Source organism: Dipteris shenzhenensis, chromosome 25, assembly GCF_047967505.1.
Source record: "Dipteris shenzhenensis isolate YYH24624 ecotype China chromosome 25, Dip_SZ_1.0, whole genome shotgun sequence".
NCBI lineage: Eukaryota > Viridiplantae > Streptophyta > Polypodiopsida > Gleicheniales > Dipteridaceae > Dipteris > Dipteris shenzhenensis.
Genome location: NC_141620.1, coordinates 44,389,693 through 44,403,634, shown reverse-complemented (window position 1 = coordinate 44,403,634; position 13,942 = coordinate 44,389,693). Strand labels below are relative to the sequence as shown.

The window sequence follows — 13,942 nt, the reverse complement described above, 5'->3', positions numbered from 1 at the left end:
TAGCCCACTCCATCTCCCTTGAGCAGCCCCCTTCCCCTTCAGCACCCTCCGTACTTACCTCTTCTTGATCGAGGAAGGGTGTACCCCTCGGCTATGTGGCATTTTGTAGGGCACAGATCTTACGGACTCCAACGTCAAGTTCTTTCCCTTGAGGGCTTTTTAGCCCTCCACTACTCAAGGAGATCTACTTCATAAGAGGGAGGTGTTTCTACCACCAGCCCATTGATGATGATTGTTAGCTGGCCCCAGGTGTAATGCATACTGTCCCACCTTTGTCCAGAGCCCAATCATCCACATAAAATCTATCAATCTGTGCATGGATAGGCATCTGCAACCTCCTGTTTGACCAAGAAAGCAGGAGTGACTGGGCTGAGTGTGAAAAGCATCATCATGCCAAGCATCTCTGCCACTATACTGAAAAAAGAAGGCATCCCAGGCTGCTCTCTCTAGGGAATGTATACCACCTTCCCTACCTCCTCTTTTGTCTGTGGGCATTTCAACCATGTTGAATATCACCCCCAACTTCAATTCGACCAAGATAATAGGAGCATTTGTGGAAAGGGATGAAAAGCATCATCAATCCAATAGCCTCTACCTCTAAATTGAAAAATGAAAGCATACAAGGGGACTCCCTCAAGACAATGAAAACCTTTCCGTCTAATCAGCAATCCCTCTTCAAGTCATCGGAATTTCACATTCTCCCCCCCCCCCCCCCCCCCCAAGATTTTATTAAGCAACCACTATTGCTAAGCTGAAATCTCCTGGCATTTCTGATTGTGTAATGAAAGAAGGGGATTCTCTTCTCTTGGTGCCCTTCATCAACCCATTCCCACTCCCCTGGATCCCACTACAAGAACCTGATGAGAGAATAACCATATAACCAGAGTCTCCAAGACCCAAGTGCCAGGAGATCAGGGTCAAGATCAAGATATCACTGTGAGTGTGTGCCCCACTCCATGTAACCTGCCATCCTAGGCTGGAAGGCAACCTCCAAAAGAATATCATTTGAAGATCTGAGAAGTCTGCCTCCCGTGACCAAACATCAAAGACAACGGTCTCCTCATGTGCATCCTGCAAGGAAATAACCTCTAAGGGAACACCCGTCCCCCTGAAAGCTCCCAACTAAGTGGACTCTGTGATCGGCATGTCATCGGTATCTATCCACTCTGCTGGTATGGCTTCCTCTATTTGCTGCCTAACTGCACCCCCTCTGAGGTGGCCAACTGATAAGAGTCTTTGATCCTCCAGAAGCTTTCTAAAATCCTTCCAAGCACCTACAGTGAAAGTAGGTCCCCTCTCCCATCTAGAGGACTGCATATAATGTGACATTCCTAGTGATCTGCCATGCTCATCCAATATAGATTCATTCCATATGACTAGCTGACTGTCTATTTCTTTGGCGAGAGGAGGGTGTAACTCTCTGAAAAGTGTCTCTGAAGCTGCCCAAAGCTTTTAGAATGGAAGCCATGAGAGGGGAAGAGGGAGATCTAAGATGGGCTGAAGTAAAAATCCATCTCTAGCTGTCCACCCAATCTCTCCAAGGCTCCTATCCAAGCATCAATCCTCTCACTACAAACTTTAGAGCAAGGCCATACATTGCAAGTTCGGATCAATAATATTGAGAACTCCTTCCCTTGTGGGGAGAATGAGAGTCTCCCAAGCCACCCTGGCTACAACATCTGAGGTGCCATCTAACTCAGTCCAAAGGAAGTACCTGATAGGTCTCACGAGCTGAGATATACAACCTCTAGATCTGCACTAACATGAGCAGATGAACCAGGCACTAGCCAATAATACATGGTTCACAACCACTACTCTGGATGCAAGGTAAAGTCTAGCAGAACTCCAAAAAATGAGTTTCCTTTTAATGCTCTCCAAGATGGGAGCAAACTATTGTGTTGGAGAGATGCCCACCCCAACCTGGCATCCTAGGTACTTGATGGAAACACCCCTCTGAATACAATGAATCCTATGTCAATCCCCCACCAATCTGGAGTGTCCTCATCACTAATCCAAATGTCATTGGATTTGTTCCAATTAATATGATCACTATTGCAGTGCATAACAAATCCAAGGCTGTCCTGAACGAGGTGAGTGTCTGTGGTGTGGCATCCAAAAAAACAGCCGTATCATCCGCCAACTCACTATCCAATAGCTCATCCTCCTGCCTCAACAGGAGACTTAGCCCTATATTATCAGCTTGAGCTCTAAGGTAATAGCTCATAGCTTCGGCCACAAATAAAAAGAGAAAGGGGGCTAAAGGACATCCCTGACGGACAGATCTGGTAATCTGAAACCTGTCTCCCCTGACTCCACCAATGAGAACCTGGCTATGGGCTGATTTGTAGAGAGCTGACACCCCTCTGATCCATGCTAGAAAGCCCCAGTCTACTCTGTCATAAGCTTTCCCAAAGTCCAGGAGTAGAATGGAAAGCCTATGGCCATTATGCATGTCCAAGTCAGAAGCCTCCCAAAATGAGAAGATATTATTGCAGATGCTCTTGCCATGCACAAAGCTCGTCTGCGTATCATGTATAAGGTCTGGAAGAAAGGGCTACAGACGTAGGCTGATTGCTTTTGCTAAGATTTAGTACAAGGTACGCAACAGAGTGATCGGTCTCCACTGAGACGCTAAATCCTTGCAGGCGCCTTGCTGCAGCAAGGGCTCAGCAGCAATAATTGTTAGATTAGAGAGCAGAGTATGTCTTTCATGGCAGAGAGTCATTTTGGACTCAGACGGGAGGTAGAGTCAACAAGCAGTTCTTCTCTATTCTTGGCCTCAGACATAGTAAGGAGAGCGTTTCACAGCTTGTTGACTCAGACAGTATTTTACAGACACATCCAGATACCGTCTTGCAGGTAGCCATAGATTTCTATGCCTCCCTTCTTACAGCAGATCCTGACACTCATGCTAGAGATGATGCTCAAGTTGTTGTTTGGCGGCACTTACCTATGTTGGTGACTGGAGATATGATAGTCTCACTTGATGCACTATTCACCAACATAGAGTTCAAGACTCTGCTCTCTCTACCCTTCACAAGTCCTGGTTCAAATGGGCTTACACCCCCTTTCTTTATTTCATTTTGGGATCAGATTGGGGATCACATTACCTCAGCCCTCCAGGGCATTTGGGACTCCGGTGAGTTGCCAGACTCCCTTACTGAGGGCCTCATTCATCTTATCGCGAAAGGGCTCAAGCATTTGTATGCCTCTTCTGCTCTTTCCTCTGTGAAGAGCAGCCAACTATTGGCGGATACCTATCTCTTGCCTGAGGATCTCACCCCTCCTAATTCGAGCAACTGAATGAGAGGACTGCTACTATATCTGACGGGGAAAGCTGCCCATCGTGCATGTGAGACATTCACTGACAGTGGTTGCTCTGAAAGCAGTAAATCTGTCCCAAAAATTATGCTCAAACCTCAATCCCTTCCGGGGTACAAAATGCAATCAAGCACTATATTTATGTCCCAAAGAACTGTCCTCAAACACAGCCCAACACTAGCTCAAATGTAATGTGCTTCTATCCCAAAAATCAGTATACAGGGAGACTCCTGTGCAGCCTCAGCTAGGAGGGCTTCTTTTTTCAGGGAATGGAAGGATTTTCCTTTCCTCTGAGACTCCTACAGGGTTGAGGTGGCACTTTCAGCCTCAGCCTTGGTTGTTTTCCACCTCACTTTGAGGGGGTTTTATTTATCTGCTGATAGAGGCCTGGCAGGTCCTTCTCCTCCATCTTCCACGAGTGCAGGTCTTCTTCCCACTCCTCGGCCAGACTTGCTTATCAGGAATTCTTTTTCGGCACTGGCAGATTCGGCGACTTTCATGGATGATGAGGAGTTTGTGCCCTCCACCTTAGGGGTCCCGGTCATTGGGATTCCTTCTGACAAGGCCTCCCTTTCAGCAAGTGTGCGGATCCTTTCACCTGTTGAGTCTCCTGCCCTCAGTAGGAGTGTTTCGGCCCAGGGGAAGCTGGTCTCCTCTATTATGTCGGGTAAACCTTTCCATCCAGCATCCTCCTGTCGATGAGGATAGTCAGTTGGAACATACAGGGCCTAGGTGGATTTCCACACCGACGCCGTAGGCAGTTGATCCGGAATCAGCTTCATCCAGGCATCCTTGGAGGTGCTATTGATATCCTTTTTATCTAGCTTAAGAGGCCTGTACGAAACTTTTTACGGAGTGGTCTAGATGACACATCTGATGTTACAGCCAGGGTGGCTTGGGAGACCTTGATTCTTCCTACAAGAGAAGGGGGTTTGAATATCATCGACCCAGATCTACAGTGCAGAGCTTTACAAGTTCATTGTGAGAGGGCTTATGCCAGGGCAAGAGCCTTGGAAGGATTTTTTTATCAGATGCATACAGTCTCGCACGCCCACTTCAGGAGAGGATTGGACACACAGTACTAGATGGGTTTTCACCACAACCCACTTCAGGTCTCCCTCTTCCCCTCTCATGGTTGCTATCCTGAAAGCATGGGCCAGCTTCAGGAGTACTCTTCGTAGGATTCCCCCATCCACCCGTGAAGAGATTGAAAGGCAGCCTATCATGTGGAATGACACGATTTTGGATGAGCTTGGCAAACCACTTGGAGCTTCTCCTTACATGCAGTGGCCAAGATGGGAGAGGGGCCCTGCATCTACAGTGGGAGCATGGAAAGCCTTCAGGAAGGTCCCTGCAGACCGACAGGCCCAGATGGTTCTTAATCTCAGAGGGAGTGCAGGGAGAGTCCAACAGATTGATGCAGCCTTGCCCTTGGATTGGGTGGACATAGATGACATGCCTATTACTTGCTCCACTTGGATGGGGGCATTTTCCAGATTGGGAGTTCCTTTACAGGTGATTGCTTTTCTTGACACACATGAGGATGCCTTAGTTTTTTATGTTTCTTCAGGGGGCAGGCTGTCCAGATCCACAGACGATATCTTGCTAGAGGTACTGTTTCAGCTAGTCAGGATAGTGAGCTTCATGGAGCATGGCTCTCTTTCACAGCGGTACTTGGATCCTGACCCGCTTCTCCTCGCCCTTGGCTCATGGAGGCTGTGGCTCTATAGAGGTGTCCCAATTAAGTTTTTGCAGTGGGACCCTGGGGAATGGGAATGGATAGATGAAGGGCACCGAGAGAAGGGCATCCCCTTCTTTCGTTACACGGTCAGTAATGTTAGGAAATTCCAGCTCAGATGTAGGGGTTGGAGGCCCACCAGAGCTCATCATTGGGAGAACTTTCAGATTCCTGCTGACTTGTGGAAATTTTTTTGGCAGAGACTCTGGAAATCCCACCGGAACAGAAAAATCACTCTCTTCTTTTGGCTTTCTATTCATGGTGGATAGCAGTAAACCATTGGAGATCCAGGTTCGGGGAGCTGACCCTTCTTGCCCTCGCTGCCTTTCTGCTTTGGAGACAATACAGCACTGCCTTTGGGATTGAAGATAGGCAAGAATCATATGGAAGGGGATTGCAAGACTTTTCAGCACTTTTGTTTGCCTACCTTTCTATATGACTTGGGGATTAGTGGCTTGGCTTACTCTTTTAGGGCCCCAGGTATTTTTTGATAGACTTGATTCCTCTTGGGCTCTTCGCATTGGGAAAGATAGGCTGCTTGTTGGGCACTAATGTGTTGGGTGTTTAATATAGCATTTTTGATTCTTCGAATGCGCTCGTTCGCAAGGTCACTATGCTTGAAGCTCTCTATTATTGCTTTCTTTACTGCATTGTTTGTTTCTTTGTCAACCTTGGTAATGTATGATGTATAGTATGATGCTACTCCATGAGGGTTTAGGACAAACTGTACGTCTGTGTTTGCATCCCAAAGCTTTGAAAGAGTAGGGTTAAAGTTGTTTGTATTTACATCCTTTGGTTGCCTTTAAAATGGTGGGTTGTGAAATTTTGTTGCGTATTGCTTCGGTGTATTCAAGCTCGGACATTGAAATTTCTTCAAGGAACTATGATGAAGGAGCTTCACCTTGTGGAGTTGTGCTCTCTAGAGGATGTTCCGGCCACTCTTTTCAGGGCTGCTCACTCCTCGGTCGACTCTCCATAGGAGATCCTAGCTAGCATTGCAGCATGACACACTTGGAGAGCCAGATGCACTGAGGCTTTGGAGGGTTCTTAGGTTCACCCTTCTCAGATCTTGGCCAGTACTTGGACAGATATGATACACACTCTGATGGCCATTTGGGCGACCATGCAGGGATCATCTCGAGCAACTTCCTCCAGGAGAGTTACTTTTCTCAAAGATTGGAGAGACTCTCCCTTCTTTGCTGAGACTTCTGCAGGGTTGAGATGGCATTTTCAGCCTTAGCCTTGGTTTCTTTCTACCTTATTCCTCTGAGGTGTTTTTTATTACATGCTTAGCATGGTGTATTTCCGCACAAAGCTTGCTCTAGTGGGTTTCTTTCTTAATAGAAGTCTCTTTTTTGGGGAAAAAAAAAAAGAGTACCTCATGCACGAGAGGTACTTCTGACAAAGTTGGTTCGCTTGCAGCATGCTTTGCAAACTTTTCCAAGAAATTGTAGCTTCGGAATCCCAATTGCCATATTTTGATTCCTGAGATCTAACAAGTACTTGAAGTTGACATGACCATATCTCTTGTGCCATTTTGTAGATAGTGGCATCTGTTGCGGTTGAGCTAATATGGCATGCTTGTCTGGTACTGTAGCTAGCATTATGTATAAGCATCCTTCTCTGACACCTTTTGCTACTAGCTAACATCTTTTGGATTTAGCTTTGATAGTGCATTCATCACCGTCGAAGATGACTCTGTAGTTGTGTTCCGTCATTTGACCTACTGACAAGAGGTTCTTGCTGAGCTTCGAAACATAGAGCACATCTTTCACCAATCATTTCGTACGAGTGAAATTGTTCATAGGGATAACACCTGTCTCTTGAACCGGATTCAATGTATTGTCTATTGTATAGATGACATTTTTATGACCTTCTAATGGCTTCATTTCTGTGAACCATTCTTGATGATTTGTCATGTGAGATGATGCACCGCTGTCGATGTACCAAGGATCCTGTTCCACTTGGTCGACTTGATAGCTAAAATCCTCTTTGGGATTGAAGTCAGTGTCTGGGTACGTTGTATCAGTCTGATGCATTTTCTCACTTGTAAGAAACATATTTCCATGTTCATTTGCAAAATAACTGTGACTAGAATGTCCACCACAATGATTTTCTCTACCGTGGAAATTGCCTCGATTGCTGCTGAACTGACCACCTTGGTCGTACTGCTTCTTGCGGCAATGTCTTTCATAGTGTCCAAACTTGTGACAGTAATTGCATTGGATGTTTGACACGTTGGTGGATGCATTCCCTCATCCTTGGAATCTTCCTCGATTGGAATGATTTCCTCTTTGTTGATTCTGATGTTGCTGAGGATGATGTTGATGCTGATGTTGATTTTGCTGATTCTGATTCTAGCTTTACTGATGATGACCACTTTTCTTATATGATCTGCCTCTGCCTCTGCCTCTGCCTCTATCTGAAGCTGTGAATGCCTGATCATTAGAATGACCTTTACATGCTTGATTTGCCTGAGTTCTGAGTTCTTCACCAAGTAGGGCGACTGAAGTTCTTCCAGTGTCGGAATTTGCCGTTGATTGGTAATACTCTGGACTAGATTCTCATATCCCTCTCCTAGTCCATTCAGAATGACTTGAACCATTTCTGCGGGGTTCATAGTCTCTCCTACTGCTGCAAGTTGATTGTTGTAGTCTTTTATGCGGAGTACATAAGCATGACCGGTTTCACTGCTGTTGCGGAAACTCTGGTTGATTTGGTTTCTCAGGGTGAGAATCTTGAATGTGTTCTTGGACTCGTAGAGAGATGCGAACATATCCCATGCTTCTTTCGATGTCTTGACTATGTTGAGCTGTCCTAGCATGACATCTTGCACATTCTGCTTGATTAGATGATAGGCGTACTTGTCCTTCTTATCCCATTCTGCTTGTGCTCGAGCAATGGCAGGATCTGCTACTGGTGCGGAAACTGTTTGTGTAGCTGTAGATCCCGTTGTAGATCCCATCGCTGGTGCTGTGACAACAGATGGAGTAGAGCTACTAGTGGTTGGATCATCCGATGGTCTAGGTGTAGACCCATCGACATACTCCCATTTGTCTTGAAGTACAAGAATGATCTCCATTTGGTATTTCCATGTACCATAATTGGCAGATGCCTCCAGATTGAGGTTGCTAGTCGTAGACATGGTGCAAGAAATGTACTCAAAAGTGTCGTGAAAATCTATGTATGAATCAACTGTTATTACAAGGCTTATGGCAATGATGCCGGAAATAGCCAAGAGGCTTTACAAGGTTGAAATGATGTGCATGATGCTCTCAGATAACCGAATAGGTGTGAAATCAAGTGCTATCTGCCCACTCAAACAATCTGCAATGCCTCTGTACTCTCTCAAGTCTACTCACTGAATTGATGAACGTAAGGTTTCAGGTAATGTAATGATGTGAAACCATATGTGAGTGTATGGACTGACTACTAGTCGGGAATTTTGGGCATGACTTAGATTAGCAACTTGGGAAAACTCAAAGCGTCTCCTCTATGGCGATCTAGTCTACTCTGATCTAGATCTATACCAACCGTCGATCGACGAAAGAACATCAAATAATTCCTTTTCTTTTGTTCTTTTTAAGTGCTGGGTCAGATGCGTCGATGTAGAGGCAAATGTGCATGAAGGAAGTGGTTTTGTTGGCGAGGCTCAAATGTGAGTGTAACTTGCACCAAAATATGCACATGATGTGACGAGCGCATAGAGCACGAAAAAACGAGCAACTTTCCTTTTTGGAGCGCCCTCAAATTATTCTTGGATCAAGCGATACGACTTGATCTAGGTGGAGGGGCAAAAGGAGTGCAAATGGTGCTCAATGATGATGTGCCACTGTGGGTCACATGCAATGATGATGTGGCACTGTGCTTAGCAAGAGGTGTGCCAGTGGAGCCCTGTGCTGAGGTGGTAGGAGTGGTCACATGTAGTGACTTGGAGCAATGTGTGTGTCTGCAGAGGATCAGTGTGCCATGTGGCACTGATGATGTCGCAAATGATGACGTGGCAATGATGACGCGGTAGATGATGTGGCCAGGTGACGTGGCAGATGATGTGGCTTGCTGACGTGGATTGCTGATGTGGCAGTGCTGATGTGGACTGCCACCGTGGCAAATGACGTGGCAAATGTGGCTAAGGTGATGATGTGGCTTATGTGATAAGCTGCCACATGGAGAGAGCCAGTTGTGCCACGTGTCACTAGGGTTGACCAACCCTTGGTGATAAGGTTGGGTGACCTTGGATAAGGCTAAGGCCACGTGTCTGGTTGTAGGGCACCAGAATCTAGGAAAGATTCCATCATCGTTGTGGCCTATGGCAATTGGTGGAGCTGGGACTTCGTGTGCGCTTTTGGAGCGTTGTGTGCCAGGAGCAGGTCGTTGGAGCAGCCCGTTGGATGCGCATGTACAGAGGAGCTTTGGAGTCGTTGAAGGTGGCCACACAGGTCAAGCGTGCAGTCTGTGAAGGAGCGTGGGCTCCTTCGATGCGTCGTTGGAGAGACTTCGTGGCATAGATTAGCCATTGACGTTGGAGGCCTGCAAGCATGGGCGCTGTAAGTGTGGCTGTTGCTACTATGGCCTGGCGCTCAGAGAGCTTATCGTTGGTCATCTAATGCGCTTTGTGCAGAGTCGTGGAGGAGCTACGCTTTGGCTGTCGCCCGTGTTGGAGTTGTGATTAGAGGCTTCGCAAGAGCTGTTGGAGCGGGCTGGTTCTCCGGTGACCTGTGGGCGCAGTTGTTGTTGCGATGCTATAGGCCGCCTTGCCTTGAGCTGTAGAAGGAGCAAGAGAGCCCGTCGTTGAAGGAGGCACTGGGCGTCAGAGCCTTAGAGGCTCTTGAAGGCTATTGCCGCGAGTGTTGGCTGGAGCTATGCTGTGTCGCTGCTGTAGTAGAAGCGTAGGTGAGGCTTGGTAGTAGGTCGCAACGTTGGAAGGCTGTTGGAGATGCCATGAGGCGGCGCTTATTGTAGAGGTCGATAGAAACTGCCTCAGGATTGCTGAGCCGTTTGAGTCCGGAGCCAGACATGGACTCTGGAGCAGATGGCGGGATGGTTGAGGAGCACGTTTGGAGGCTACAAACTTTGGAAGCCAGTTCTTGATGAACTTTGAAAGCTCTATAAGTCTCTCAATCTGATGAACAAATCTCTCTCTCTCACACAAGAAGCTCTCAAATCACAATGGAATGAACAAAATTTCCTTTTCTTGAAAGAGAAGAAAGAACTCAACAATCTTTCTCACATGGACGGAATTGAACACTCAATGAACGGAAATGTCTCTCTCAACGGAAGTGAACTTCCTCAAAGAATACTCAAGAGGACCTCACAATCTCTCTATCACTCTCACAAGAAGGATGGCGCCTCAGCGAAAGGCAGAACCATGCTCTGATACCATGACAAAATATGAAGAGGGGAGAGGAGAAGAGTGGAGATGAGGAGAGAGGGCACAGCTAGAGAGCACACCACAAATGACTAAATGTACACTAGATTTAGTTGAAAAAATAGAATATATACAATCCCATTTAGGGTTAGGGTTAGGGTTAGGGGATCTAACCCTTTCCTTTATAGCACTCTATAAGGTTAGTGCTGTGCACATATGATCACATGATGGTGCTATGCACACGTGATCACATAATGTTGAGCATGAACTCTCAACAGCCAGGGTGGCTTGGGAGACCCTCATTCTCCCCACTGGGGAAGGATGTCTCAATATTATTGATCCGAATTTATAGTGTATGGCCTCGCTATGCAAATTTGTAGTGAGAGGATTGATGCCTAGACAGAAGCCTTGGAAGGATTTCTTCCTGCACAGCATTTAGTCTTGTACACCTTCTCATGGGGAAGATTGGATGGACAGCTTGAGATGGATTTTTACTTCATACAATCTTAGATCTCCCTCTTCCCTTCTCATGGCTTCCATTCTAAAAGCTTGGGGCAGCTTCATAGACACTCTTCTGAGAGTTACACCCTCCTCTCGTGAAGAAATAGACAGGCAACCAGTTATGTGGAATAAGTCCATATTGGATGAGTATGGCAGATCACTGGGTATGTCACATTATATGCAGTGGTCTAGATGGGAGAGGAACATGCTTCCACTATAGGTGCCTGGAAGGCTTTTAGACAGCTTTCAGAAGGTCAGAGACTCTCATTAGTTGGCCACCTCAGAGGGAGTCTAGTCAGGATACAGGTGATAGAGGCAGTCATATTAGCAGAGTGGATAGATACAGATGACTTACAGATCACAGAGTCCACTTGGTTGGGAGCCTTTACAGGGATGGGTGTTCCATTACAAGTCATTGCCTTGCAGGATGCATATGAGGAGACCCTTGTCTTTGATGTTTAGTTAGGAAGCAGACTTCTTAGATCTTCATATGATATTCTTTTGGAGGTTGCATTTCAGCCTGTTAGGATTGTAGGTTACATGGAGTGGGGCATGGACTCACAGTGGTAGCTTGATCCTAACCCCGTGTTCTCCTAGCACTTGGGTCTTGTAGACTCTGATTATATGATGGTGGTTCTCCCATCAGGTTCTTGCACTGGGACCCAAGGGAGTGGGAATGGATTGATGAAGGGCACCGAGAGAAGAGCATCCCCTTCTTTCTCTACACAGTTAGAAATGCCAGGAGATTTCAGCTTAGTAGTAGAGGTTGGAGGCCGTCAAGAGCTCCTCATTGGGATAGTTTTCATACTTTTGCAGAGGTGCATAAAAACTTTTGGAGAGGCTCTGGAAATTCCTCTGAAATAGAAAGATCACTCTTTTCTTTTGGCTCTCTATTCATGGAGGGATTGCAATGAACCTGTGTGGAGATCCAGATTCGGGACTGATCTTGATGCCACGCAACAGCTGACTCAGTTCAGCATTGCCTTTGGGAATGCAGGCAGGCGAGGACGATCTAGAAGGGTGTTGCCAGGATTCTTTGCATATTTCATAGAGCACCTTTCTTCATGACTTGGGGATCATTGGCATGGTTCTCTCTTACTAGACCTCATGTGTTTTTCGAGGGACAGGACCTGCATTATACGATGACACTCTGTGGAGTCATGCTCTCTCCAGGATGTTCCTTTCACTCCTTTCAGAGCTGCTCATGCCTCGGTAGACACATATTGGGAGATTCTGCCTAGCATTGCAGCTTGGCATGTTTGGAGGGCCAGATGTATGGGGGCGATGGAGGGTTCAGAGATTCACCCTTCCCAGTCTATGGCCAGTATATGGATTGATACTATACACACACTGATGGCCATCTTTGCAAGCATGCAGGGATCCTCCAGAGCAGCTACAGCCAAGAGAGATACTTACAGCCAACACTTGGATTCAAAATGCACAACACCTGAGTAATGACTTGCACTCAATGTGTAGCCAATAACTGTCCCAAATGCACTAACACCCATGCAATACAATCTGCAAGACACCTGCACAATGCTTTCTGCAAGAACCAACTGGGAGAGGCTGAAAATGAGCTGAAGCAAGGATCTCGAGTTGGAGCAGGAGCAAAAGTCGAACCACCAAGTCGAATCCAGAGCTGGAGATGCAAGTGGCAATCCGGAGAGGTAACGGGCAAGCGGGCAAGTCAAATGGCGAGCTAGAGAGGCAAGGTGGACAGGCGAACTGTACGGAAATCAGTAAAAAACAGCAAAACATAAATGATATTGCTGGCATCTTTTGATCTGTTGCTCAGAATGAAACTCCGAGCGCACGAAAACCCTAGTACAACTGGTCAAAACTCCTCCGGGTTACCTGACGCAGCTAGAGAACTTCCGGTGTCCAAAATTGCCTGAAAAAATTACACGCACGACGAAAAAGGAAGTCGCTCAGCTGAGGAGTGCTTCCTGGTGCAAAATCTTGCAACAAAACTGAATCTCGAGATCACGCGAAGCTCGTGGGAGCTCAGGACAGCCAAAAGAGAAGTCGACCAGCAAGAACTAATTTCTTCTCTGCGATAGAAGTGCAACAGGAGCACACAGGAGAACGGGGAAGCAAGTAACATTGCTGGAAGGCCAATCGAAATGTTCAACCAAATGAAGTACAAGTACTTGGTATATATAGTCCAAGTACTAGAACACATGAAAAACCCAAAAAGAATAAGTCCTAATCTATCCTACACCACCATAGCATTGTATATATCTCTATATTCCACACAGACTTGCACATACATTAGTTGATACATCTTGGGAGAATCTATCAACGAGCATATCAGCATTACGTATTTGGAGGTCTAGATGTGCAGAAACATTGGACGGTGTCTAGGTTCATCCCGCTCACACCTTCGCCAATATCTAGACAAAACACACTGCATACCTTGGTGGCCATATGGGTGAGGATGAAGGGATCTTCACAGGCAGCCTCCTCCAGGAGGGCAGTATTTCTCGGGGAATGGAATGGCTCCCCTTTTTTCTCTAAGTCATCTACTGGGTTGAGATGGCGTTTCCATCCACATCAGTCATCATTGTTTCATTGCTCCATTTAGGAGTTTATTTTTGGACCATCTAGGGTGTATTTCATGTACAGCATGATGTTTTTTCCCCCTTGAGTTTTCTAAGGGAGGAGGGGCTTTCATACTTAATAGAAGTCCTTTTCATGAAAAAAAAAGGAGGCTCTTTCTTAGGAAATGGGTAGGTGGTCCTTTCCTTTCTGTGTCTCCTTCAGGTCTATTGTGGAAATTTCAGCCACAAATATGGTTGTTTACTGTTTTACATGGGGCTTTGATCCTCTTCAGTTTCCATGCTATGCATGACATATTAGCAGCTTGAGTTCACACTCTTCGGGTTTTTTCATACTTTCTACAAGCTGTTTTCACTGGGGGGAACAAAAAATAACTCCCTTGTGCTATGTGGTAATATGGTTGATTTAATTCTATATGGTTATTTTATTTCAAAGAGTTAAAGCGTGTCATCATC

The 13,942-nt window shown here is 46.2% G+C and overlaps 1 protein-coding gene across 1 annotated transcript in view; it reads right to left on the bottom strand.

Annotated features, from left to right (window-relative positions):
- The window catches only part of LOC147885929 (dynein-1-beta heavy chain, flagellar inner arm I1 complex-like), a 629,024-nt gene that overhangs the window by 270,283 nt on the left and 344,799 nt on the right, over nucleotides 1–13,942 (bottom strand). The gene's annotated exons all lie outside the window — the stretch shown is intronic.